Source organism: Schistocerca nitens, chromosome 3 (genome assembly GCF_023898315.1).
Source record: "Schistocerca nitens isolate TAMUIC-IGC-003100 chromosome 3, iqSchNite1.1, whole genome shotgun sequence".
Classification (NCBI taxonomy): Eukaryota; Metazoa; Arthropoda; class Insecta; order Orthoptera; family Acrididae; genus Schistocerca; species Schistocerca nitens.
Genome location: NC_064616.1, coordinates 344,289,233 through 344,315,332, shown reverse-complemented (window position 1 = coordinate 344,315,332; position 26,100 = coordinate 344,289,233).

Below are 26,100 nucleotides of genomic sequence, written 5' to 3'. Positions count from 1 at the left end.
ATAGACCTTTTCCGTAATTAGTAAACGGTCCATTTTAACACGGGTAATGTATCACGAAGCAAATACCGTCCGCACTGACCGAATGTTACGTGATACCACGTACTTATAAGTTTGTGACTACTATAGCGCCATCTATCACAAAGCGAAAAAAGTGGTCCAACTAAAACATTCATATTTCTTTACGTGCTACACGAATATGTAATAAAAAATGGGGGTTGCTATTTAAAAAAACGCAGTTGATATCCGTTTGACATATGGCAGCGCCATCTAGCGGGCCAACCATAGCGCCATCTTGTTTCCCCCTTCAAACTAGACGAGTTTCGTTCTTTGTAGTTTTTTTCGCTTGATACTTATTTCGTGAGATATTTGTCCCGGTCCTATCAATGGACCACCCTGTATAGCTAACCAACTACTACGCAACGTGGGAAACCACTCAGAGATAGACTATTTTTAACTCAAGTAGGCTATTATGTAGCAGTATTAAGTTCGCTGTATGTAGCTGACAACATGAAAACTGGCTATTATTCCCTCAACAGGAATTTTTGGTATACTTTCAATGCTACTTGTAGCAGACCCAAGAAAATTCACTTGTCAGGAATCTGAAGCAATACTCCACATGATGGATAAATTAAATTTTGGCGACATCGACGTAAGACAGTTCCTCAAATAATAATAAATGAACGGCCAGATGTAGTAATCAAAGAATATATTGATTCAAAGCTAGTAGAACTCACTCAGAGAATAAAGGAACAAGTAGATGATAAACGTACATGAACATCGTTTCCCACAAACCATCATCCGCTTATAAAACTTCCTGGCAGATTAAAACTGTGTGCCAGACCGAGACTCGAACTCGGGGCCTTTGCCTTTCGCGGGCAAGTGCTCTACCAACTGAGCTACCCAAGCTTGGGTCTCAGTCCGGCAAAAAGTTTTAATCTGCCAGGAAGTTTCATATCAGCGCACACTCAGCTGCAGAGTGAAAATCTCATTCTGGAAACCTCCCCTAGTCTGTGGCTAAGCCATGTCTCCGCAATATCCTTTCTTTCAGGAGTGCTAGTTCTGCAAGGTTCGCAGGAGAGCTTCTGTAAAGTTTGGAAGGTAGGAGACGAGGTACTGGCGGAAGTACAGCTGTGACGACGAGGCGTGTGTCGTTACCGCCTACGGCGAAGCTTCTAGTAACTGCCTTAACGTCCGCAAACCGAGTGCTCAGCCCCTATCCGGCTTTCAAACGTCCTGTCGCCCTTCTTTTACTTCTGCTATTTTTTCCTCGAATATGAGCTATGTCCGTACTGCGATAGTGCCAACGCGCTTGATGTCCACAAAGGCGATCTATGGCTTTCTTCAGCAGAACAGGACACCAAATGTGGATGAGACGAAGCATCCCCACGTCGACAGGCGTGCCGTCTAGAGATCGGTGTCCGCTCCTTATCTTGCCACTGACGTCCAGTCTGCATGGTACCTAACGATCAATGGAAATCAAGTATGCCGGTCACGCCTTCATGGGATTTACCTTTCAGACACCGCACTGTGTGTCTCCTGTGATGTTCTAGACACGGGAGAGCACCTCTGGCATGCGAATCAGCGACAGGTGTCTGGTTCTTGGTGCGACAGATGCTGGCCTTAATTACCCGTACGACTCAGCACATACCTCCTCATCCGCTCCTCTTTTCGGATTCGGGATACTTCCCACAAACAAACATTAACTCCGTAAAGTGAATTTGCGGACACGCAGTTCACTACTTGTTCGCTAAAATCGAGAAAAATGTCCTAGATTTTTGACACTTTCTTAATGAAAGTAGTCCGCAATCCCAAATAATGAAAATTTATCTCTGATTTTCTTTGTAGTGCCTTTCTTAACCCACCCCAGCGTTGGGGTGTTACTGCAATGAGGAGTTGATCCACTTCTTTTCGTCTCTTAGTACCGGTTATACTCTGCTCGTAGGAATGTTCCCTGAAACACTATGCGTCGACAGTCCCACCGAGTGTGAATATTTGCCACTCCCTCACCTCTACTCCGCGTTCCTTATGCTTGGTTCCTCTTTCCTCTGGGGGTTGTGACCCCTGCCCAAACGCTTCCCTTTGGGCGCCATGAAGATTCCTTAGGAAAAAAAGAGGTCTGATGGAAGAGTCTTCAATCAAATGTCCTCTACACAGTCTTTTAAACTCTTATTCAAATCCAGAATTTTTATCCGCACCTGTCTTATGATACAAGGGCCGTGTGAGTTGTCACTTAGAATAGCAAAACAGATCAGTGCACTCTAGGGTTTATTTTGTGTTTTAGTTCATAGAGCTGCGAATAAAAAAAAAGAGCGTATGGCATCTTTGGCCGGGAGGCCCCAGACGGGGAAGTTCGGCCACCAAGTGCAAGTCTTACTTCATTCGACGCCACACTGGGCGACTTGCGCGCCGGTGATGAGGCTGAAATGATGATAAGGACAACACAACACCCAGTCCACGAGCAGAGACAATCTCCAACCCTGCCGGGAATCGAAGAAGTTCTTTTACAAAATCTCAAGAAAACTTGACAAACTAAGATTTACTGCAAACTCGAATCAGTAAGCTGTGTTAATGGTCATAGATTTCTGCTTTGTGAATACCAAGCTTCTTCACTGTGCGAGCGTCTCTGAAGAGCTTCGACTCGACCGTCAAAGGTGTGAATTCGAGTTTTGTTCGTCACGTAGGACCCATATGTCAGGGGAATAGTTACGGAATGAATACTCTTCCTCGTTGATAAATCTGTGTAATAGCAATTAGGCATTCCTGTAGACGTTTGCTACACCAGCGTTAGTAACTTCACTCAACTCTGGGTTGATCCTAGAATGGGCAGTTTTGTTCGTTTGAATCTAACTAAATACCTTAAATATCAGTTTCGATCAGCGTCAAGTTCTCCATGAGTCCATATGTGGATCGCAAAATGAACAGAGTGCCGCGTTTCTGTAGAGCATGCACTGCAAGGTATTCACACAGTTTTCTCATACATTTATCGTAAGAAATTAAACACTGACAGTGAAATAGTGTACATAAGTTCCCTAATAATCCAACAATCGATTGGTATAATTACAGTTTTGTTAACGGTGGGTGTGCCAAGACATCCTATGAAACATTACTAAATGCCTTATGTGAAAACTACTTAGAAAGATAGTTTGAAACATCACTATATATTAGATCTAATGGCAACAAATAGACCTGAATTCTTTGAGAATGTCCACCAGTCTGATATCAGTGACCATGAGGCAGCTTTAGCAACAGTGATTACCAAAGTAAAAAGGGCAACAAGTATAATTATGCGTTCATTAGTGTCATATATCAACGAAGAACTTTACACTATCACAAATGCATACGCTTCTTAAGCAGACAAAAATCGAATTATTTGCAGTCACGAAAGACAGCGTCTAAATGCTTCTGTGATTGGAGAAGAATCGCATCTCGTGCAGTGTACGACGCTTTTACACGCTAATGGCCAGTGATATGTGTATCATATTTTTCTTTAAGTTGGAAATATTCACAAAAAATTTGAAGACTGTAGCTACTATTCGCGAGGCCATGAACGCCCAAATAATTCCATCCCAAAGAACTCTCATCTCTCATAAAAAAGACAAGGACACTCAGTTGCTTGGATCCCGGCTGAGGTTCGAGTCCTCCCTCGGGAATGGGTGTGTGTATTTATCCTTAGGATAATTTAGGTTAAATAGTGTGTAAGCTTAGGGACTGATGACCTTAGCAGTTAAGTCCCATAAGGTTTCACACACATTTGAACATTTGAACTCAGTTGCTTGAAATGAATGTCGATAAGTAAAGGTAAAAGTTTCACGAGACCTTTTCTGTTTCTATAGTCTTCATTTACAGTTTAACCGAGTGAGGTGGCGCAGTGGTTAGCGCACTGGACTCGCACTCGGGAGGTCGACGGTCCAAACCCACATCCGGCCATCGTGGTTTAGGTTTTCCGTGATTTCCCTAAATCGCTTCAGGTAATAAACTTTTGTAATCGTTCGCTCGCTGTGTTTTATAGAGTTTTCAGTGTGTTGAAGTCGTTTAGTAAATTTCGTGCTTTAGTTTTCAACTGACGTTTATTATTCTTTCTAGAGAAATACTTCAGTAAAATTTTCATTCAGTGTTTTAACTTCGCTTAGTGTTACAGTGGTCGTTTTAATTTTTTGGTTTTAGCTAATAATTTTGTGAAGTTTTTCTGGCATTGGTATCTGCTGTGTTGTAGTAGTATTAATACAAGTAGCTGCTTTCTTAGTAGGCAGAGAATTTCGAGACCATTATTGTTAGTTCTTAAATAGTTCTACTGGTGTAACTGAACTTTGGTAACGTAGACGTATAGTTTTTTTTTCAGTAACTGTATAATTTTACCATGAGTGAAAAGTTTGGGCTCTGTCGTAGGTTTGTGAGTAGTGGATTACGGTGTGGGATTTGTTCAAAGTATTTTCATTTGGGGGGGGGGGGATGCAGTGGGGAAGCCAGTGGTCATTTTAGGGAGATCCTCTCCTGGGAATGTAGAATCTGTAGTAGAAACAAGTTAATAGAGGAGCAGGAGCGTAACATATGTGCCCTTCAGGTGCAGTTACAATGCGCAAAGGAGGAACTAGATAGATTGAGGAGGGTGAAGGGTGGTGGGGAATGGGAACTGGCAATTGGCAAGAAGGTAGCTAGGAAGAGGAGGTATTCAGACTGTTTTACTTTGAATCCATGCAATAGATACTAACAACTGTCAGAGTTGAGTGGAGACGAGCGTAAAGCTGAAGTACTAAAACACCTTTTTCCAAAGCTGTTTCACAGAGGAAGACCGCACTGCAGTACCTTCTCTAAATCCTCGCACAAACGAAAAAATGGCTGACATCGAAATAAGTGTCCAAGGAATAGAAAAGCAACTGGAATCACTCAACAGAGGAAAGTCCACTGGACCCGACGGGATACCAATTCGATTCTACACAGAGTACGCGAAAGAACTTGCCCCCCTTCTAACAGCCGTGTACCGCAAGTCTCTAGAGGAACGGAAGGTTCCAAATGATTGGAAAAGAGCACAGGTAGTCCCAGTCTTCAAGAAGGGTCGTCGAGCAGATGCGCAAAACTATAGACCTATATCTCTGACGTCGATCTGTTGTAGAATTTTAGAACATGTTTTTTGCTCGCGTATCATGTCGTTTTTGGAAACCCAGAATCTACTCTGTAGGAATCAACATGGATTCCGGAAACAGCGATCGTGTGAGACCCAACTCACTTTATTTGTCCATGAGACCCAGAAAATATTAGATACAGGCTCCCAGGTAGATGCTATTTTCCTTGACTTCCGGAAGGCGTTCGATACAGTTCCGCACTGTCGCCTGATAAAGTAAGAGCCTACGGAATATCAGACCAGCAGTACGGCTGGATTGAAGAGTTTTTAGCAAACAGAACACAGCATGTTGTTATCAATGGAGAGACGTCTATAGACGTTAAGGTAACCTCTGGCGTGCCACAGGGGAGTGTTATGGGAACATTGCTTTTCACAATATATATAAATGACCTAGTAGATAGTGTCGGAAGTTCCATGCGGCTTTTCGCGGATGATGCTGTAGTATACAGAGAAGTTGCAGCATTAGAAAATTGTAGCGAAATGCAGGAAGATCTGCAGCGGATAGGCACTTGGTGCAGGGAGTGGCAACTGACCCTTAACATAGACAAATGTAATGTACTGCGAATACATAGAAAGAAGGATCCTTTATTGTATGATTATATGATAGCGGAACAAACACTAGTAGCAGTTACTTCTGTAAAATATCTGGGAGTACGCGTGCGGAACGATTTGAAGTGGAATGATCACATAAAATTAATTGTTGGTAAGGCGGGTACCAGGTTGAGATTCATTGGGAGAGTGCTTAGAAAATGTAGTCCATCAACAAATGAGGTGGCTTACAAAACACTCGTTCGACCTATACTCGAGTATTGCACATCAGTGTGGGATCCGTACCAGATCGGATTGACGGAGGAGATAGAGAAGATCCAAAGAAGAGCGGCGCGTTTCGTCACAGGGTTATTTGGTAAGCGTGATAGCGTTACGGAGATGTTTAGCAAACTCAAGTGGCAGACTCTGCAAGAGAGGTGCCGTGATCTGCATCGCGGTGTAGCTTGCTCGCCAGGTTTCGAGAGGGTGCGTTTCTGGATGAGGTTTCGAAAATATTGCTTGCCCCTACTTATAACTCCAGAGGAGATCACGAATGTAAAATTAGAGAGATTCGAGCGCGCACGGAGGCTTTCAGACAGTCGTTCTTCCCGCGAACCATACGCGACTGGAACAGAAAAGGGAGGTAATGACAGTGGCACGTAAAGTGCCCTCCGCCACACACCGTTGGGTGGCTTGCGGAGTATAAATGTAGATGTAGATGTAGAGGAGCCTCGTGTAGCTATAGATGTAGGTAACTTGCAGTAGTCCTCAGCAATTAGGAGGCCTAGGTTAGTTGCAAAGTCTAGCAGAAATGTTCTGCTGCTAGGTAGTTCCCACGGTAGAGGTGTGGGCCAGCAGTTGCAGGAAGTGTTGGGGAGTGAGTACCAGGTCACCAGCATTGTGAAGCCTAGTGCAGGGTTGGCTCAGGTGACTGAAAGCATAGGGGAGTTATGTAAGAATTTTACGAAAGAGGATCAGGTAGTGATAGTGGGTGGAGCAGGGAACAGTCTCGATAGGGACGGGGAATATGATGTCAGTGGTGACTTGGTTAAGATAGCTACTCAAACTGATGGCACTAATGTGCATTTCGTGCAACTGTTTGAGCGTCATGATCGGCATCACCTTAATGCGGCTGTTAGGCGCGTTAATGTGGGGCTGGGGAGGGCACTGATGGCGGAGGGCATGGATCACATCTCAGTGGTGCCAGGTGGGTCTATCAATAGATGGGGTTTCACTAGGCATGGCCTGCACCTCAATGGGTATGGGAAGGGGAGGCTGGCTAAGCTTATAGGTGACAGTGTAGTGGGTGGTGGTAGTGATGTCACTCATGGAAAAATTCCTGTAGTAGTTGGTGTTAGAGCTGCACCTTTTTTAGACTGAAGTCAGCTAATAGGTATACCTGCTTAAAGGAAGTGCCTCTAACTAAGGGCTCACCTCCTGAGGATGTAATGTTTCCAAGTAGAGAAGGAATTAGCATATTTCAACAAAATATAAGAGGTATTAGAGATAAAGTTAGTGAACTGCTAATAGATGTTAACTCTGAAATTATTGGCATATCAGAGCACCACCTAAATAATTTGATAATTCAGAGGCTTCCTTTACCAGGCTACAGATTAGCTCGCTGTTTCTCAAGGAGTTCCTAGCGGGGTGGGGGAGTGGCTCTGTATGTAAAAAAACAGTATTTCATTTGAGTCTATAGACGTATCACGACACTGCACTGAACAGATATTTGAAAGTTGTGCAGCATTAGTTGAATTTAGAGAAATTAAAATTCTAATTGCTGTTGTTTATAGGTCCCCTAACTCCGACTTCGGAGCATTTTTCCTTAAGCTAGAGAGGGTTCTTGATTCACTTTGTAGGAACTACCAGAAAGTAGTTATACACTCCTGGAAATTGAAATAAGAACACCGTGAATTCATTGTCCCAGGAAGGGGAAACTTTATTGACACATTCCTGGGGTCAGATACATCACATGATCACACTGACAGAACCACAGGCACATAGACACAGGCAACAGAGCATGCACAATGTCGGCACTAGTACAGTGTATATCCACCTTTCGCAGCAATGCAGGCTGCTATTCTCCCATGGAGACGATCGTAGAGATGCTGGATGTAGTCCTGTGGAACGGCTTGCCATGCCATTTCCACCTGGCGCCTCAGTTGGACCAGCGTTCGTGCTGGACGTGCAGACCGCGTGAGACGACGCTTCATCCAGTCCCAAACATGCTCAATGGGGGACAGATCCGGAGATCTTGCTGGCCAGGGTAGTTGACTTACACCTTCTAGAGCACGTTGGGTGGCACGGGATACATGCGGACGTGCATTGTCCTGTTGGAACAGCAAGTTCCCTTGCCGGTCTAGGAATGGTAGAACGATGGGTTCGATGACGGTTTGGATGTACCGTGCACTATTCAGTGTCCCCTCGACGATCACCAGTGGTGTACGGCCAGTGTAGGAGATCGCTCCCCACACCATGATGCCGGGTGTTGGCCCTGTGTACCTCGGTCGTATGCAGTCCTGATTGTGGCGGTCACCTGCACGGCGCCAAACACGCATACGACCATCATTGGCACCAAGGCAGAAGCGACTCTCATCGCTGAAGACGACACGTCTCCATTCGTCCCTCCATTCACGCCTGTCGCGACACCACTGGAGGCGGGCTGCACGATGTTGGGGCGTGAGCGGAAGACGGCCTAACGGTGTGCGGGACCGTAGCCCAGCTTCATGGAGACGGTTGCGAATGGTCCTCGCCGATACCCCAGGAGCAACAGTGTCCCTAATTTGCTGGGAAGTGGCGGTGCGGTCCCCTACGGCACTGCGTAGGATCCTACGGTCTTGGCGTGCATCCGTGCGTCGCTGCGGTCCGGTCCCAGGTCGACGGGCACGTGCACCTTCCGCCGACCACTGGCGACAACATCGATGTACTGTGGACACCTCACGCCCCACGTGTTGAGCAATTCGGCGGTACGTCCACCCGGCCTCCCGCATGCCCACTATACGCCCTCGCTCAAAGTCCGTCAACTGCACATACGGTTCACGTCCACGCTGTCGCGGCATGCTACCAGTGTTAAAGACTGCGATGGAGCTCCGTATGCCACGGCAAACTGGCTGACACTGACGGCGGCGGTGCACAAATGCTGCGCAGCTAGCGCCATTCGACGGCCAACACCGCGGTTCCTGGTGTGTCCGCTGTGCCGTGCGTGTGATCATTGCTTGTACAGCCCTCTCGCAGTGTCCGGAGCAAGTATGGTGGGTCTGACACACCGGTGTCAATGTGTTCTTTTTTCCATTTCCAGGAGTGTATGTGGTGAATTCAATATTAATTTTGTATATGATTGTGCTAGAAAGAGGATGTTGGTAGGTCTCCTAAATTCATATGATATGATGCAAACTGTGTTTTTTCCAACTAGGGTGCAGGGGAACAGTAGCTCAGTCATAGACAATAAAAATGGTTCAAATGGCTCTGAGCACTATGGGACTCAACTTCTCAGGTCATTAGTCCCCTAGAACTTAGAACTACTTAAACCTAACTAACCTAAGGACATCACACACATCCATGCCCGAGGCAGGATTCGAACCTGCGACCGTAGCAGCCTCACGGTTCCGGACTGCGCGCCTAGAACCGCGAGACCACCGCGGCCGGCCATAGACAATATTTTTATTCATTCTTCATTACTAGATGGGCATTCTGTTAGTAAAAGGGTGAATGGCCTTTCAAACCATGATGCACAAATTTTAACACTAAAAGGTTTTTGTACTCATATCATATTTAATTACAAACGACGTAGAAAAATTAATCCAACAGCAATAGAGAGTTTTTTAAAACTTGTCAAGGAAGAAGAGTGGCAAGATGTTTATAGTGCCGATAATATAGATGATAAATACAATGCTTTCCATAACACATTTCTCATGCTCTTTGATAGTTGCTTTCCATTAGAACATTCTAAACGGGGTACTAGCAGTAATGGACAGCCCGGTTGGCTGACTAGTGGTATAAGGATATCATGTAGAACAAAGCGGGAATTATATCAATATATTAGAAGTAGCCCAATCAAGCTACAGTAGCCCATTACAAACAGTATTGTAAGGTGCTTAAAAATGTTATTAGCAAGGCAAAAAGTATGTGGTATGCAAATAGAATAGCTAATTCACAGGATAAAATTAAAGCCATATGGTCAGTTGTGAAGGAAGTGTCTGGTCAGCAGCACAAAGTCGATGATATGAAGTCAGTTCGCAGTATAAATATTTCTGTTACTGATAAATCAGATATATGTACAGTATTTAATAACCATTTTCTGAGCATTGCTGGTGAATTAAATAAAAATTTAGTTTCTACAGGAAATCATATAAATTTCTTAGCAAATGCCTTTCCGAGATTGACGTCTGAAATACTCCTCTGTGATACAGACAAGAGGGAGATTGAGTCAATAATTAAATCACTGAAGACTAAGGACTCTCATGGTTATGATGGAGTGTCTAGCAGAATATTAAAAGTACTGTGCTGCACATGTTAGCCCTATATTTAGCCATATTTGTAATTTTTCCTTTAGTAATGGTCAGTTTCCTGAGCGATTAAAGTACTCAGTAGTAAAGCCGCTTTATAAAAAGGGAGAGAAGGATAATGTAGATAATTTTAGACCTATTTCTATGCCATCAGTGTTTGCAAAAGTTATCGAAAGGGCTGTGTATGTAAGGTTAATTGATCATTTTATATCACACGATTTGCTATCAAATGTACAGTTCGGCTTTAGAAGTCGTTTGACAACTGAAAATGCTATATTCTCTTTTCTCTGTGAGGTACTGGATGGGCTAAACAAAAAGTTTCGAACGCTTGGCGTATTTTTTGATTTAACAAAGGCATTTGACTGTGTTGATCTCACAATATTGCTCCAGAAGTTGGACCATTACGTAATAAGGGGAGTAGCTCATAATTGGTTCACCTCTTACTTTAGCAACAGGCAGCAAAAGGTCATTATTCACAATTTTGATAACGGCTGTGATGTGGGATCTGAGTGGGGTACTGTCAAGTGGGGGGTGCCCCAGGGATCAGTGTTGGGGCCGCTCCTGTTCCTTATTTATACAAATGATATGCCCTCTGGTATTATGGGTAACTCTAAAATATTTATGTTTGCTGATGACACTAGCTTGGTAGTAAAGGATGCTGTGTGCAACATTGACTCGGTTTCAAGTTGTGCAGTACATGACCTCAGTTCATGGTTTGTAGAAAATAAACTAACGTTAAATCGCAGTAGGACTCAGTTTTTACAGTTTCTAACACACAATTCAACAAAACCTGACGTTTTAATCTCACAGAACGGTCATATGATTAGTGAAACTGAACAGTTCAAATTTCTAGGTGTTCAGATAGATAGTAAGCTGTCGTGGAAAGCCCACGTTCAGGATCTTGTTCAAAGACTTAATACTGCCATTTTCACTATTCGAACGGTATCAAGAGTGAGTGATACTTCGACACGTAAATTAGTCTACTTTGCTTATTTTCAATCACTTATGTCGTATGGTATTATGTTTTGGGGTAACTCTTCCCATTCTAGAAGGATATTTTTGGCTCAGAAACGGGCGGTTCGGGCAATAAGTGGTGTGAGTTCACGAACCTCTTGTCGACCTCTGTTCACGAGTCTGGGTATTTTGACATTGGCCTCTCAATATGTATATTCCTTATTGTCGTTTCTTGTTACCAATATTAGTTTATTTCCAAGAATAATCAGCTTTCACTCGGTTAATACTCGGCAGAAATCAAACCTCCATTTGTATCGGACTTCCTTAACTCTTGTGCAAAAAGGTGTGCAGTATACTGCTGCATCCATTTTCAATAAGCTGCCACTCGAATTCAAAAATCTTAGCAGTAATCCACGCGCTTTCAAATCGAAACTGAAGAGTTATCTCATGGGTCACTCCTTCTATTCTATCGAGGAGTTCCTTGAAAAATTAAGCTGATTCTTTTTGTATTGCTGATAGCGTTTACTTAAACTTATGGACTGACTTCTTTTCAGGTTCCATGAACATTTATTTTTATCTGTTATTACTTTTATGTTGTAAGCTCATGTACTTACACATTCCATGACCTTGGAGATTTGCTCCTCAATTTGGTCCTACGGAACTTGACATATAAATAAATAAATAAAATAAAAAAAGTAAATGCTGGAATGGTTCCTTTGAAAAGGCAGGGCCGATTTCCTCCCCCCTCCTTCCCTAATCCGAGCTTGTGTTCCGTCTCTAATGACCTCGTTATCGACGGGACGTTAAACACTAATCTACCCCCTCCAGCCCCGCTTCCCCGTTTGAAGATTATATCAGTACTTTTTCTGATCGTGCGAAACTTTCTACAAATAGCTGACTTTCGTAGCAATTCTACGTCTGTTTTATCCATTTTGTCGTAAGCTAACAATCAAGTCATATCAATATCTCTTCTTTCTCTATGCCATCAAATTGACAAAGCAACTGCAAAGCAGCAGCCACGCAGATGCAATACGCACTTTTTGTTTAGCGCTCTTTACTTGAATCAGCTGAAAAACATATACTCTGACTTACGTCAAATATGTAATTAATATAGAGAGACATTATCACTTGTATCTTTTAGCACAGGACAAGAACACGTAGAGGAATTTTGGATTAAGTTTAAAAGAATATTTGACCATGTTCAGAATAGGCATGTCTCCAGCAGAACAGTTCAGGATGGAAGGGGCCCGCCTTGGTATACAGTCACTGCAAAGAATCTTCTAACGAAACAATGACTACCGCTTAAAAGGTATAAAAAGATATAGAGCTATAGATAGATACTGAATGAAATGCGTTTTGCTGCGAAGTCAGCAAAGCGTAAAGCCTTCAATGACTACCGTAGCAGAATGTTCTCGAATGACCTTTCTCAAAAACCCATAGTAATCCTGGTCGTATGTAAAGGTTGTTAGGGGCGCCAAAGTTAGTGTCCTGTCACTCACGGATAAGACAGGAACTGGGAGGGTAGCAAAGCAAATGCAGAAATGCTTAACTCCGTTTTCAGATATTCTTTTGCAGAATAAAATCCAGGAGAATTGTCTCAGTTTCATTCTCGTATCACTGAAAAGATGAGAGAAATAAGTGTTGTGTCAATGGTATTGACAATAGGCTGAAATCGTTAAAACTGAACCAAGCTCGAGGGTCCGATGGAGTCCATATCCGATTCTATATAGAATTTTCGGTTTAATTAGTCCCTCTTTTAACTATAATCTGTCGTAGAGCCCTCGAACAAAAACCTGTCCATAGTAGTTGGAAGAATGCGCAAGTCCCACTCGTCTACAAGCCAGGTTGTAGAAGAGATCCACAAAACTACCGTCCAATATATCTGATATCTATTTGTTGTAAAATCTTAGAACATATTCCGAGCTTACACGTAATGAGTTATAACGAACAGAATGAACTCCTCCATGCCATCCAGCATGGGTTTCGAAAACACAGATCATGTGAGGCCCAACTCGCATGACACCCTAAAAGTTTTAAATCAAGGCAGTCAAGTGCTGTATTTCTTGATTTCCAAACACTATTTGATTCCGTACCACATCTGCGCTTAATATCAAAAGTACGATCGTATGTGGTATCCGGTGAAATTTGTGACTGGAGTGAGGATTTTTTGGTAGGGAGGACGTAGCAAGTTATCTTGATGGAGAGTCATCACCAGATGTAGAACTAGCTTCGGGTGTGCCCCACGCTAGTGTCTTGGGACCCTTGCTGTTCATGTTGTATGTTAATAATTTTGCGGACGATATTAATGGTAACCTCGGACTTTTGGCAGATGATGAATCTATAAGACGAAGTACTGTCTGAAGCAAGCTCAGATCTTCATAAGATTTCAAAGGATGCAAAGATTGGCAACTTGCTTTATATGTTCAGAAATGTAAAAATGTGCCCTTCAAAAAACGAAAAAAAATAGCACCCCTTGACTTTAATATCAGTGAGACACAGCTGGAACCGATCAAGTCGTACAAATCTGGATGTCACGCTTTGTAGGGATACAAAATGTCAGTCGTGGATAAAGCAAGCGGCAGACTTCGGTATATTGACAGAACACTTGAGAAATGGTATCAGTCTACAAAGGGGATTCCTTACAAATCACTCGTGCGACCCATCCTACGATTTTGCTCTAGTGCTCTAGATCCGCATCGAATAGGTGTAACAGGGGATACTGAACGTATACAGAGAAGGGCAGCACGAATGGTCACAGATTTGTTTGATCCGTGAGAGAGTATCACAGAGATGCTGAAGAAATTGTGAAACGTCTTTGTGGAGTCGTTTCATAAGACTCTTGTCTCACTGGATTCTGTGCATCCTATTCTGTCCACCACGTGATTGCGGTTTAATTTATTAACTCTCACAGAAAGACTGAGCAAACAAACTAAGGCTTATTAAATGATACTATGTTTGATTTTTTTGTGTTCCATAGGAAATCATGATCTGTATTTTTTACGTTTTCCCTTCACCCTACCCTATGTGTGCGTGAATGTGACTGAATGAGTGTGGTTTCGGGTTTCTTTTGTGAGGGACGCTGAGCTGGTTGTCGTCTGGTAGGAGCAGGTGATGTTTGCTTCTCGTTTGGAGGGTAGCACAGGATGACCAACTTAGGATCCCAGTACGCTGACAGTGAAGTTTACCCCTTTTAGTGTGAGGTTGGTTTGTCTGTCAGGTTGGTGGCCAAGCCTACCCCTCTGGTAGCTTCCGTTGCTCGGGTAGTGAGGCGTAGCTCGGTGGAGAAAGGACACACTGCAGCTAGCGGTTGATGAGTACAGTTCGTAGCTACTACAGAGGGTTTCTGCCTTGTCGAGTTAATTTTATTTCGTGACGGCAAAATCATTCCGCTATTGCACCATTAAAATTTCTTAACATTTGTGCCTAGTTTAATGTCTAATTTGTGAACAGTTAACTCGTAATCAAGTTTACCACGTGCTGAAGTTCGGCCGTTCGTAAGCGGCAGACGCGGATTCCATGTCGTATATCTACCATTCAAACCTTGCGAATCGAATAAACCTGTTTCCAAACTAGTGCATGAGCATAATGGTGATAGGTATCTCTCTGATCTATTTTTGTCATGGGTATGTAGATGGAATGATTGAATTATTGTTTTCCACTACCCTTTTGTGTGTTTTTCCATTTTTTATTGCGCTATTCTACCATTTTTTGGCGAATTATTTAGTTAAATTTTTCATTCAGGCAGCAGTCATGTGTATTCATAGGATGTGCATCAAATTATAGAAATAAATGTGCTACGTAAAAGATAAACTCTGCTTCCTTTATCCTTCTCATTGATGTCAGTGTTCAAATTAATTTTCTATTCCCTGATTTTTTTAAGTTAATCTGCTTGCTTGTGATGAACAAAAGTGGGAGAAAAAATCAATTTAATTCAACAAGCTCATTGATATACGACATACAATGCTGTTCATCTTGTTAGTGTCTTTAAAAAATTGCATTCTTATAGTTAAATTCTTAATTTAATTGAACTGATAATTTCCAGTTCGGTCTTTTCTTAATTGTTAGGAAGGGCTTGGGCTGGTGGCGACCCTTTAATTTTTAAATTTATGAATGTCCTTGTGAGGTGGCTTAACCAGAAATTGCGCACAAGGGTTACATCTCCATTATTCTTGGTACGTAACGTATGTCGAGCCTTGGCTAGGATCCGTTTACAGTTCTACATACATACTTTACAACTTAACTGGCAGACGCTATCCCGAGAAAGCCTATTTACAAAATTTCAAGAACTGACTTTAAGCGATGACTAGGAATGTACTACAACCCCTACGTATCGCACCCGTAGGGATCGTGAGGATGAGATTATATTAAATACAGCGCGCACGGAGGCATTTAAACAATGATTCTTCCTGCGCTCCATTGGTAAATGGAACGGGAGGAAAAATACCTACAACTGGAATAATGGGTCGTACCCTCTACCACGCCTTCGCAGTGATTTGCAGAGTATAGGTGTCAGTCTGAATGCAGATTCAGGCGTTGGCCGCATGTGGCTGCGCTCGTCACGGCAGCGACGATGTTCTTCGGAACACGGAACCGTCCCCTGCAGGGAGCAGACAGGCAGTCAAAGAGGCAGATCTCACCACAAAGCTCTCCGCAACGCTCAAGAAACCGGCAGGGTAGGTCTACCGACTGCCGGCTAATCGAGTGCACTGCGGAATGTGGCACACAAATGTTAATAATCTTTTCCAATTAGTTAAAGTGTTTACTGGTGACATATAGTAGGGAAAAACTGTACGACAATAATAACAGTACACATAGATTTTGTATTAAATATAGTTTTTTATTAACAGCAGAAATAGTTATGGTGATTGGAAGTAGTATTGTGTCGGATAAAATAATCTATATTGTTGCTGATGTATAGGGGCAAAATTACTATTGATAGTTATAATCTGTGTAAGAATGAATATAGCCTGTGTTTAACTTGTACGTAACGGGTTATAATGTAGTAAATAAATAAATCTAAAAAGACTCTGAAGTAATTCTTGAGTAATTATGCTGGGATCAATTAGTCTATCTTTGTCTCTCATGAAGATTTTTCTTTCTAATAAAAAAGACGTGACCTTTTGCAGTTGGGTGGCCTCTGCTATTTAGCACAATCTTGAGTTATCCTGTTAGCGACAAGCAAGGTTGGCGAAATATGTACCTCCCCCAATATAATATGAGTTTCGGTCGACGGAATGGATAGTTTATCCAGCGCATTTTTGCCGTTTCAGAATTCATATCAAATTTTTGTGAGGCACTTCTGAAATTCCAGCCCACCTTTACAGCCTGTTCTTTATAGTGCTTTCAAACGTTTTGGAAAGTCGAAAGCAATTAGATTAGATGTACTTCCCGTTATGTTTCTACACAATATTGTGTCTTATCCTTAGAGCATGAGTAAGCGATTTACAGCCTGTTCTTTATAGTGCCTTCAAGCGTTTTGGCAAGTCAAAAACAATTACATCAGATTAGACGTACTTTTAGTGATGCCGCACACAGCTTTGTGTCTTGTCCTTAGAGCATAAGCAAGTGATTGAAAAAGTTTGCGAGGACCTTAAAAATATAGTGCTTTTTTCTGGCCACCATTTTATATTCTGATGAGTACTTGTAGTTCTTGTTGCATTAAGTGATATATTACTATAAGAGAAGGATATAGAATGCTGAATACACCAGACAGAGAATCTGCAGTGGTTTTCAACACTTTATGAAATTTTAAATGCCAACATTTCGAGAGATTGTGACAGGTTTTAAATTCACAGAAGGGCATACAGCAGGGGGGACCGCCTCCAAAGCTGAGTAGTCAGCACAGATGGCTCCCATGCCGAGGACGCAGGGTTTGTTCCTCTTCGTGTCGAGGATTTTTCGTTGTTGGAAGGACTCTTACGAGGTGCACTAGGTCTCGTGGTAGGACCTGGAAAAACCTGCCGGTTAAAACTGATACCGGTGTTGTAGTTCTGAATAACCTGTACTTTTCGGTATTTGTTTGGTCTCGGTTCTAATAGGTCTTTTTCATTTCTTACTAATAACCGGGTAAAGAAACTGGTATATCAATGTGCCACAGCAGCAGTGCTAAAACTTTTGGTTTTTAAATAAAACTTTTGTTTGCTCGTAAAACTCCCACTGCTACGAAATATCGGATTCTTATACAAATGCGGAAAATCAATCTGCCGCGCGGGGTAGCCGAGCAGTCTTGGGCGCCTTGTATCGGTTCGCGCGGCTCCCCCCATCGGAGGTTCGAGTCCTCCCTCGGGCACGGGTGTGTGTGTGTTGTCCTTAGCATAAATTAGTTTAAGTTTGATTAAGTAGTGTAAAAGCCTAGGGACCGATGACCTCAGCAATTTGGTCCCATAGGAAGTTACCACCAATTTTTCAGAAGTCAGTCAGCAATATTTTAAAAACATGCCTACAGTTAGAAAGTAGCAAGAAACACGAGACATAAGAATTGGTACAACACTACAGGGACAGTACTGTACTTATCAACCCCGGATCTACGATATTTCTGAACCGGGGCAAAAACTCGAGCGTTTCAGATACGACGTCAAAAATTTTAAAAAATCTGATTTTCAAAAATTTGTTCATTTTGTAGCGCGCATCTTTAATGTTTGAGAAAGTGCAATTCATGTTATTTGGTGAAAAATTGATGCCATCCATAAGCGACGATCCAGAGAAGTCATCAACTTTTGATCTTTCGCTCTCGCTGTTGGTGCTCGTGTCTTCTTTACCGCCGGCCGGGGTGGCCGAGCGGTTCTAGGCGCTACAGTCTGGAACCACGCGACCACTACGGTCGCAGGTTCGAATCCTGCTTCGAGCATGGATGTGTGTGATGGCCTTAGTTTAGTTAGGTTTAAGTAGTTCTAAGTTCTAGGGGATTGATGACCACAGATGTTGAGTCCCATAGTGCTCAGAGCCATTTGAACCATTTTGAACCATCTTCTTTACCTTGACCGTCTTTGCAGAAGACAATGAGACCGATTTCTGCACAGCCCCAACCCCATATCGACCGTGATCTCCTACTACTTCACTTTCATTAGAATGTTTCAATCTTTGTTCGAAGTCTACGTTTATTACTGGAAGTAACAGCAATTAAAGAAAAAAAAAAGGTCGGTTATTTCAAAAACTGGTTATTTAGAGCGAATTTTACTGTGAGGTTAAAGTGGAGACGAAAAGAAGCGGCGCAACCGAAAACAGGTTGTTTCAGCGATAACCGCCAACCCTGCCTCGTGATGCTACTTGAGGAGGTACTCGATCGAGCAGTAGCGGCTCCACGGTCTGGAAAGCCTTCAGAGCGGCCAGAATGGATCCATACCAGTGAGGCAACAAACGACTGGTTTTAAGATCCGAATGGCCAGTCGATTGTTTTCCCGTTCACTCCGTTTTTCTCATTCGAATGAAACTAGTCTCTGCGGCCACGGCAGCTATATGAATGTCTTTCACTTACTCTCGTCGTCCGCCCCCGGTACCTGAATGGTCAGCGTGACGGATTGTCAATCCTCTGGGCCCGGGTTCGATTCCCGGCTGGGTAGGGGAATTTTCTCCGCCCAGAGACTGGGTGTTGTGCTGTCCTCATCATCATTCTATAATCCTCAACGATTGCAGGTGGCCTAAGTGGCGTCAAGTTGAAAGACCGGCACCCGGCGAACGGTCTCAGGGGGCTCTAGCCATACGATTAAATAAACTCACTCTCGTGGTCTGACTGGTTTCACTCGATGTGAGACAACCGACTGACTCAAGTCTGTGATGGGTACGTCTGCCATATGAAATATTTCCACTCACAAGGGAACCTCCTCATCGCACTCCCCCTCAGATTTAGTTATAAGTTGGCACAGTGGATAGGCCTTGTAAAACTGAACACAGATCAATCGAGAAAACAGGAAGAAGTTGTGTGGAAGTATGAAAAAAATAAGCAAAGTATACAAACTGAGTAGTCCATGCGCAAGATAGGCAACATCAAGGATGCTGTGAGGTCAGGAGCGCTGTGGTCCAGTGGTTAGCGTGAGCAGCTGCGGAGCGAGAAGTCCTTGGTTCAAGTCTTCCTTCGAGTGAAAAGTTCAATTTTTTATTTTCAGACAATTATTATCTGTCCGTCCGTCCGTCCGTCCGTCCGATGCGAGGTAACTGCGCCGTAGTATGGGGACGCTACACTTAAACAAACATTGAAACACACGACGTCAGTCGACTACAGCGCACGGAAGAGAGATTATTCCTGCTAACGAGGCTCCCTGGCTGGCAGTTGACTGTTCGCTACTTTGGACGAGAATACATTAAATACGTGACATGTATTCCGTGGGCAATACGAATCCAGCAAATATAGCGGACGGACGGACAGATAATAATTGTCTGAAAATAAAAAATTAAACTTTTCACTCGAGGGAAGACTTGAACCAAGGACCTCTCGTTCCACAGCTGCTCACGCTAACCACGGGACTTTTTTTTTCGTTGTATTTTGTCGAGGCGGGAGTCGCATGACATCCGTTGAAGTTCGTTGTTTATCCTGTCACTCAGTTTTTTTATTACAGAGGCCAGCCAGTTTCTCATTTTGTTCGTTTTAGTTCGTTACATCTGCTCGGGGCGGACGTCGCAAGACACCCGCTTCAGTTCGTCGTTGATAACTCAGTTTTTTTATTACAGAGGGCAGCTAATCCTCTGACCGAACACGCTGAGCTACCGTGTCGGCAGTCCTCGGCGCTTCTGAGCTCACACTATCCTTGATGTTGCCTATCTTGCGCATGGACTGCTCAGATTGTATATTTTGCTTATTTTTTTCATACTTCCACACAACTTCTTCCTGTTTTCTCGATTGATCTGTGTTCAGCCGGCCGCGGTGGTCTAGCGGTTCTGGCGCTGCAGTCCGGAACCGCGGGACTGCTACGGTCGCAGGTTCGAATCCTGCCTCGGGCATGGATGTGTGTGATGTCCTTAGGTTAGTTAGGTTTAAGTAGTTCTAAGTTCTAGGGGACTTATGACCTAAGATGTTGAGTCCCATAGTGCTCAGAGCCATTTGAACCATTTTTGAATCTGTGTTCAGTTTTTCAAGACCTATTCACTGTGCCAACTTATAACTAAATCTGAGGATGATGCGTGGGGAGGTTCCCTTGTCAGTCTCTGGGTTTGAGTGATTTCACGTACATACATTTCCAGTTCTTTCGGTTACACATGGACCACGACTAGGGTTACCAAATTTTTTACAGACAAATAACGTATATAATTTCAAGGAGAGGTGAATAAATGGAATAATTCTAAAAATATTAGTTTTCTGGGCAAAACGTGTTTCAGTTTAAGAAACTCTCACCAGAAAATTATTGGATACTGTACAAGCTGTAAACGGCAACAGATGTGCTGAGAGCCGCTTCAAATGAGCCGAAGGGTATTAGCGCTCCTAAGATTGTTAGTAATTGCAACCATTTTCCTCACTTTCTAACTTCAATTGTTTCATCATAAAAATAATTAAAATTCCGTCTTTTGCTACTGAATTTATTTCTGTGTACCAAACATGTTTTCCCTGTTCACATTACACATCTTCAGTAATCCATATAATATACAGGGTGATCCACGAAGATTTGCAAATATTTTAATATGCTATTCTAAAAGTAAAACTAAAGGAAAAATTCATATAAACATAGGTCCGCAAATGAACTTTAGCAACTAATAAAACATGTCCCAGACGTGAATCTGCAGTAGTTTTCCGGAACATCCAGAGAAGCAAAAATTATTATACAAGTAAAGACGGAAATAAGGACAACCCCGTGAAACTGAAACGAGCAACAAAATCTGTTCATACACGTGCAGCTAAATGCATTGAGTTAGGATGGAGACATTTTTGAACATTCATTGTGAATGTTGCGAAATTGTATGTACACTGTACAACTTCCTTAACACTGAGCTTTTTTTTCCGGTTTAACATGAATTCACGTATTAATAAAAGCAAATTATCTGACACATTCAAACAGTTTCAGTTAACGTTATTACCATAATTTTTCCAAAATTAAATTCTCTACAACTTCTATTGAAAACTTTGAGCAACTGTCTGGAATTTAAAAAACAAATTGGGCCAAGTAGTTAATCAATTACAAATTTTACGAAATTATGTCTTTGCTTCTCCGAATGTTCTGGAAAACTACTGCAGATACACGTCTGGGACATGTTTTATTAGATCACTAGATCAATGACAACAAAATAAATGCAAATCGTGCTTTACTTTAATCTCGTACAGTTTTGCGATGGCTTCATATTAGCGACGTTGCTGAATTTCAGGCAAAATCTTTTATTAGCCGTAACTCCGTAACTAAACATTTGCGGACCTATGTTTATATGAATTTTTCCTTTAGTTTTACTTTTAGAATAACATATTAAAATATTTGATACCTTCGTGAATCATCATGTATAAAAAAGATTATTTAATCACACATTTTTTAGTATGATAGTGATTCTTTGGCAGGTTTGTTTCAATCTAGCCATTTACGTTCGTAACTAAATGGAATGTACGTAAAAAACACAACTATATGGAAAGTAAGTGAAAAACAGAACCATGTGGTTATAAATAGAAATAGCAAGATTTAAACAAAACAGGCAAAAAGAATCACCACAATTCTCATTATCAAGTAAGATACGTATAATTAAATGACCTTATAGACCACTGAAGGTGCCTGACTTAAATATGCGTACCATGTCTGTGTGGTAGCCGGCCGAAGTGGCCGTGCGGTTAAAGGCGCTGCAGTCTGGAACCGCAAGACCGCTACGGTCGCAGGTTCGAATCCTGCCTCGGGGCATGGATGTTTGTGATGTCCTTAGGTTAGTTAGGTTTAACTAGTTCTAAGTTCTAGGGGACTAATGACCACAGCAGTTGAGTCCCATAGTGCTCAGAGCCATTTGAACCATCTGTGTGGTAAACAGAAACAAATTCAGCCGCAAAAGACAGAATTATTATTATTATTATTATTATTACGTAGGGGCAACGACGCGAAACCAACCTTCATGTCGGCCAGGCGAACAGCCGACAGTAGGAAGTATCGGCTAGCGAGCGGCTGTTACTGTAATAGGAGGCTCCAGCTTGCGAACGCAGGCGCCATCTCTTCGCTGCGCCTGCTACCCTGGGCGGCAGCGTACGTGACGTAACAAGTCCCTTCAAGCAGTCCATAGCGTTGGCAAGACTGTGATGGCTAAAAAGTGAAGTTGAAGTAGCGGTATATGAATGAGAATAACAGTTCTTCTTTATACCTGTGGAACACTACACCTGCTACGTTTTAAAGGCTGTAGAATGTAAACAGGTTTGCTGCGTGCACGTACGTCGTCGATAAACTAATTCTTCTGCACAATATATTTATTTACCATCCACACAAATAAATGGCTCAGTAAGCGTTTAACCCTTCCATGAACCGTGGGAAACATGTTTCCCACTACAATGAACTTGCTCCTAGTCCCGTGGGATTCACAGTTCCCACCTCTGTACGGTGCTACCACCTAGTGAACAGTATAGTGTACTACTTGCAATCGGAAGTTTCCGCCGTTTTTGCTGTACCTTCGCGCAGAAGCATTGTATAGCTGAGTGTTGCTCTGTAGAGGAGCCTTTCAGTGCTGTTTGCGTGACATTTTGTGATTTTTGTTTTCTTCAAAGCTATAGTATGAGGTAAATACTTTTGATTTACCCAGATTTATGAAGGAAAACGTAAAATTGGAACGGGGAGAATTCCAGTTTGAAACAAAAGGAGCCATTCTGCAGTAAAATGGATGGATAACTGTCCAGTCACTTTCCTGTCCTAAATTCTTGACCCATGAGAAACTGCCACAGCGAAAAGGAAAAACAAGGATGGTGCTAGTATAGAGATTTCTTGTCCTGAAGTTGTGGCAGAATACAACAAAATAAAGGGTGGTTTCGACAAGTTTGATCACTTACGAGAATGGTATGCTACTGGCAGACGTTCTGTAAAATGATGGCACAGAATATTTTATTTCCTGGCGGACGTTGCTGCAGTGCACAGTTTTATCCTGTGGAAAATATGTAAAAGAGAAAGGGGACAGCATGATCAGCTCACATACAGGATCCATCTAGCCAGACAATTGATCGCTGGCTTCTCATCCCAAAAAAGGCGTGGACAAAAACCTGTCTTTCTAGCAAAAAGGGTAAAGTACGTGAAGATTTTCGTCATGTGGCTGTAGGGGAGCATCAACCCATTTTAGGAGAAATCTACTGGTCGTGCCGTCATTGTAGTACCAAAGCTGCGGAAAAGAGCACTCGCTGTGTTTGTACGTATTGTCAAATACTACTTTGCATAGACCCATGTTTCAGAAAATTTCATGGCAAGTAATTGTGAACAATCATTGTAACAAGACAAGTAAATTCATCAAATAAATATGACATATATTGAAAAAGTTGTTTTTGTCATTTAACTCCAAGGAAGGGCAGTGGGAAGAATACTTCCCACCTTGTTGTGTGACCTCACTTTCACAGTTGGAGAAAATTTGATAGTCTGTATGATAAATATACCTATCTGTTAACTACTATCTGCTCTCCATTCATTAAAAAAACTGCTCAATAATTTTGCCCACGAAAGGGTTAAGGGTCACATTCAAATCGTTTTAATTAATGGGCATCATCACATCTTTTCAGTAAAACTGAATGTAAACAATCGCTAATATTTGGTAATGTTTCTTCTTCACGTACCTCTTAGCGACTTTTATGCTCAACTTTGTAGCCCCATCAGCTTAATTAGTTACATGTTTATTGCATCTGGATCATCTTAATCCACAACAATTTATCAATCAGTTTTAAATGATGAAAAGAAGAATTACTCTGCGCTGTAAATAATTAAATGAACCCCCTGAGGGTATGTGTACCCCAGTTAACTGCTTAAGTTCAACTAATCGCCGGCCGCGGTGGTCTCGCGGTTCTAGGCGCGCAGTCCGGAACCGTGCGACTGCTACGGTCGCAGGTTCGAATCCTGCCTCGGGCATGGATATGTGTGATGTCCTTAGGTTAGTTAGGTTTAAGTAGTTCTAAGTTCTAGGGGACTGATGACCACAGCAGTTGAGTCCCATAGTGCTCAGAGCCATTTGAACCATTTTTCAACTAATCAAAGTACTACAGACTGGTTTGATTCAGAAGAATGAATGGGTGAATCAGTCAGTTAAAACACTAAAAAGTCGTTCGACCTCAAAGAACCAATGAATTTGTGGTTCCACGGACAGAAAATCTATAATGAATAATTCAGTCAGTATGCAAAACCACAACGGGCTGTGAAGACTGTTTTCATTCAGTTGCTCCAACAGACTGGTTTCACTCAAAAGAATGAATAGCGCAGACGAGTGAATCGACTGTTCTCATTCTGTTGTTACCATCACTACCACATACCGCATACGCATGACGCTGCAAAGCAGAGGACACGGTGGCCTTGGTCTGGAGCTCGTTTTTTTTGTATGAGGAGAGGCAAGACTGTCCAGGAATTCCTCTAGCCATCTGTCAGCTGTCGGCATCTGGTTTACATGTCCGAGCAATAGCTTCTCAATTTACTTAGACATTTTCAGACAGAAATATTGGAATTCTTATCGAACAGACTTACAAAAATTTTTGGATGTTGTGGTGACATGTTGGCTTCTTCCTCTGCTCTTGATATAGTTTATTCGGGTTGGATATATCATGTGGCCTGTGAACGCTGATCTCCGTGCAACTATCGCTATAGATCAATCGCTATTCCTGCAGCCTAACGGAGGAGTCTTCCTGGCACGTAATAGAACGTTTCTTTTGTACTGATGTACGAGTAGGTATCTCATGGTAAATGATTCGATTAAATATTCATATGTTTTCTGCGGGTTTGTCGATATCACAATGTTGCGAATCTCTGTATGTGTAACATGGCGATACATGACTCACAGTGCTTTATTGATTTCCAAACATGGTTTGTTATTTCTCCTTTGCCAGCGAGATAATTGATGGTATCGTTGGCAAATGGTGAAATCCAAGTTAATCTAGTATAATTTCCAGATAGTAATGTTTACTATTCTGGTACAAATGAGCAGTCAGTGTCGGGGGCCCAAGGCTCCTTACTAGAGTTGTGGCGATTCGTGAATGAGTCGTTCATTTGAACGACTCGAAATAAAGAATCGTAAGAATCGAATCATGATACGGACGAATCGTCGATCAAAAGAATCGTAAGAACGATTGCGTGTTTTCGAGTCGTGACGATTCCAAGTTCCAACGATTCATCGATTGTTAGTAGTTTGTAGGCTATGCTTCGAAGGCAACTTCCGAATCATGCCGAGTCGTGCCGAATGATTACGACCGCCAGATGGCAGTCAAGTGGAGGATGCGTATGAACAAAAGCAAGCAATTTTGCACCACCTTTCCTGGCATACTGAAATAAAACAATAGATACAATCAAATCAAACGTGACCTTTCATCAATTAAGGCATTACACGTATAAATCGAGAATCACACTTATAACGTCATATGCATGTTTACTCATAAATAAACTATTTCTGGCATATCTTATCATGACACAGTTCGATTCTAACCCCATTGACAATTTCAGACATGTCTTGCCATCTGTGAGTAAGATGTAGAACTTTTTGCATTCCGTAAGAATCTTGCCATTGCAGACTAGAATGAATCGTGAACGAATCGTAGGAATCGATTCGCAATGTGAGATTGAATCGTAGGAATCGAATCGGGAAAAAGAATCGTGTTGCCCAACTCTACTCCTTACACAACCGGCCGGATTGGCCGAGTGGTTCTAGGCGCTACAGTCTGGAACCGCGCGACCACTACGGTCGCAGGTTCGAATCCTGCCTCGGGCATGGATGTGTGTGATAGTCCTTAGGTTAGTTAGATTTAAGTAGTTCTAAGTTCTAGGGGACTGATGATCTCGGAAGTTAAGTCCAGTTGTGCTGGACAACATCAATTGTTGATCACACTATATTTCACACAGACAAGCTACTGTTCTGTTTAGGCTATATACTTTCTCTCAA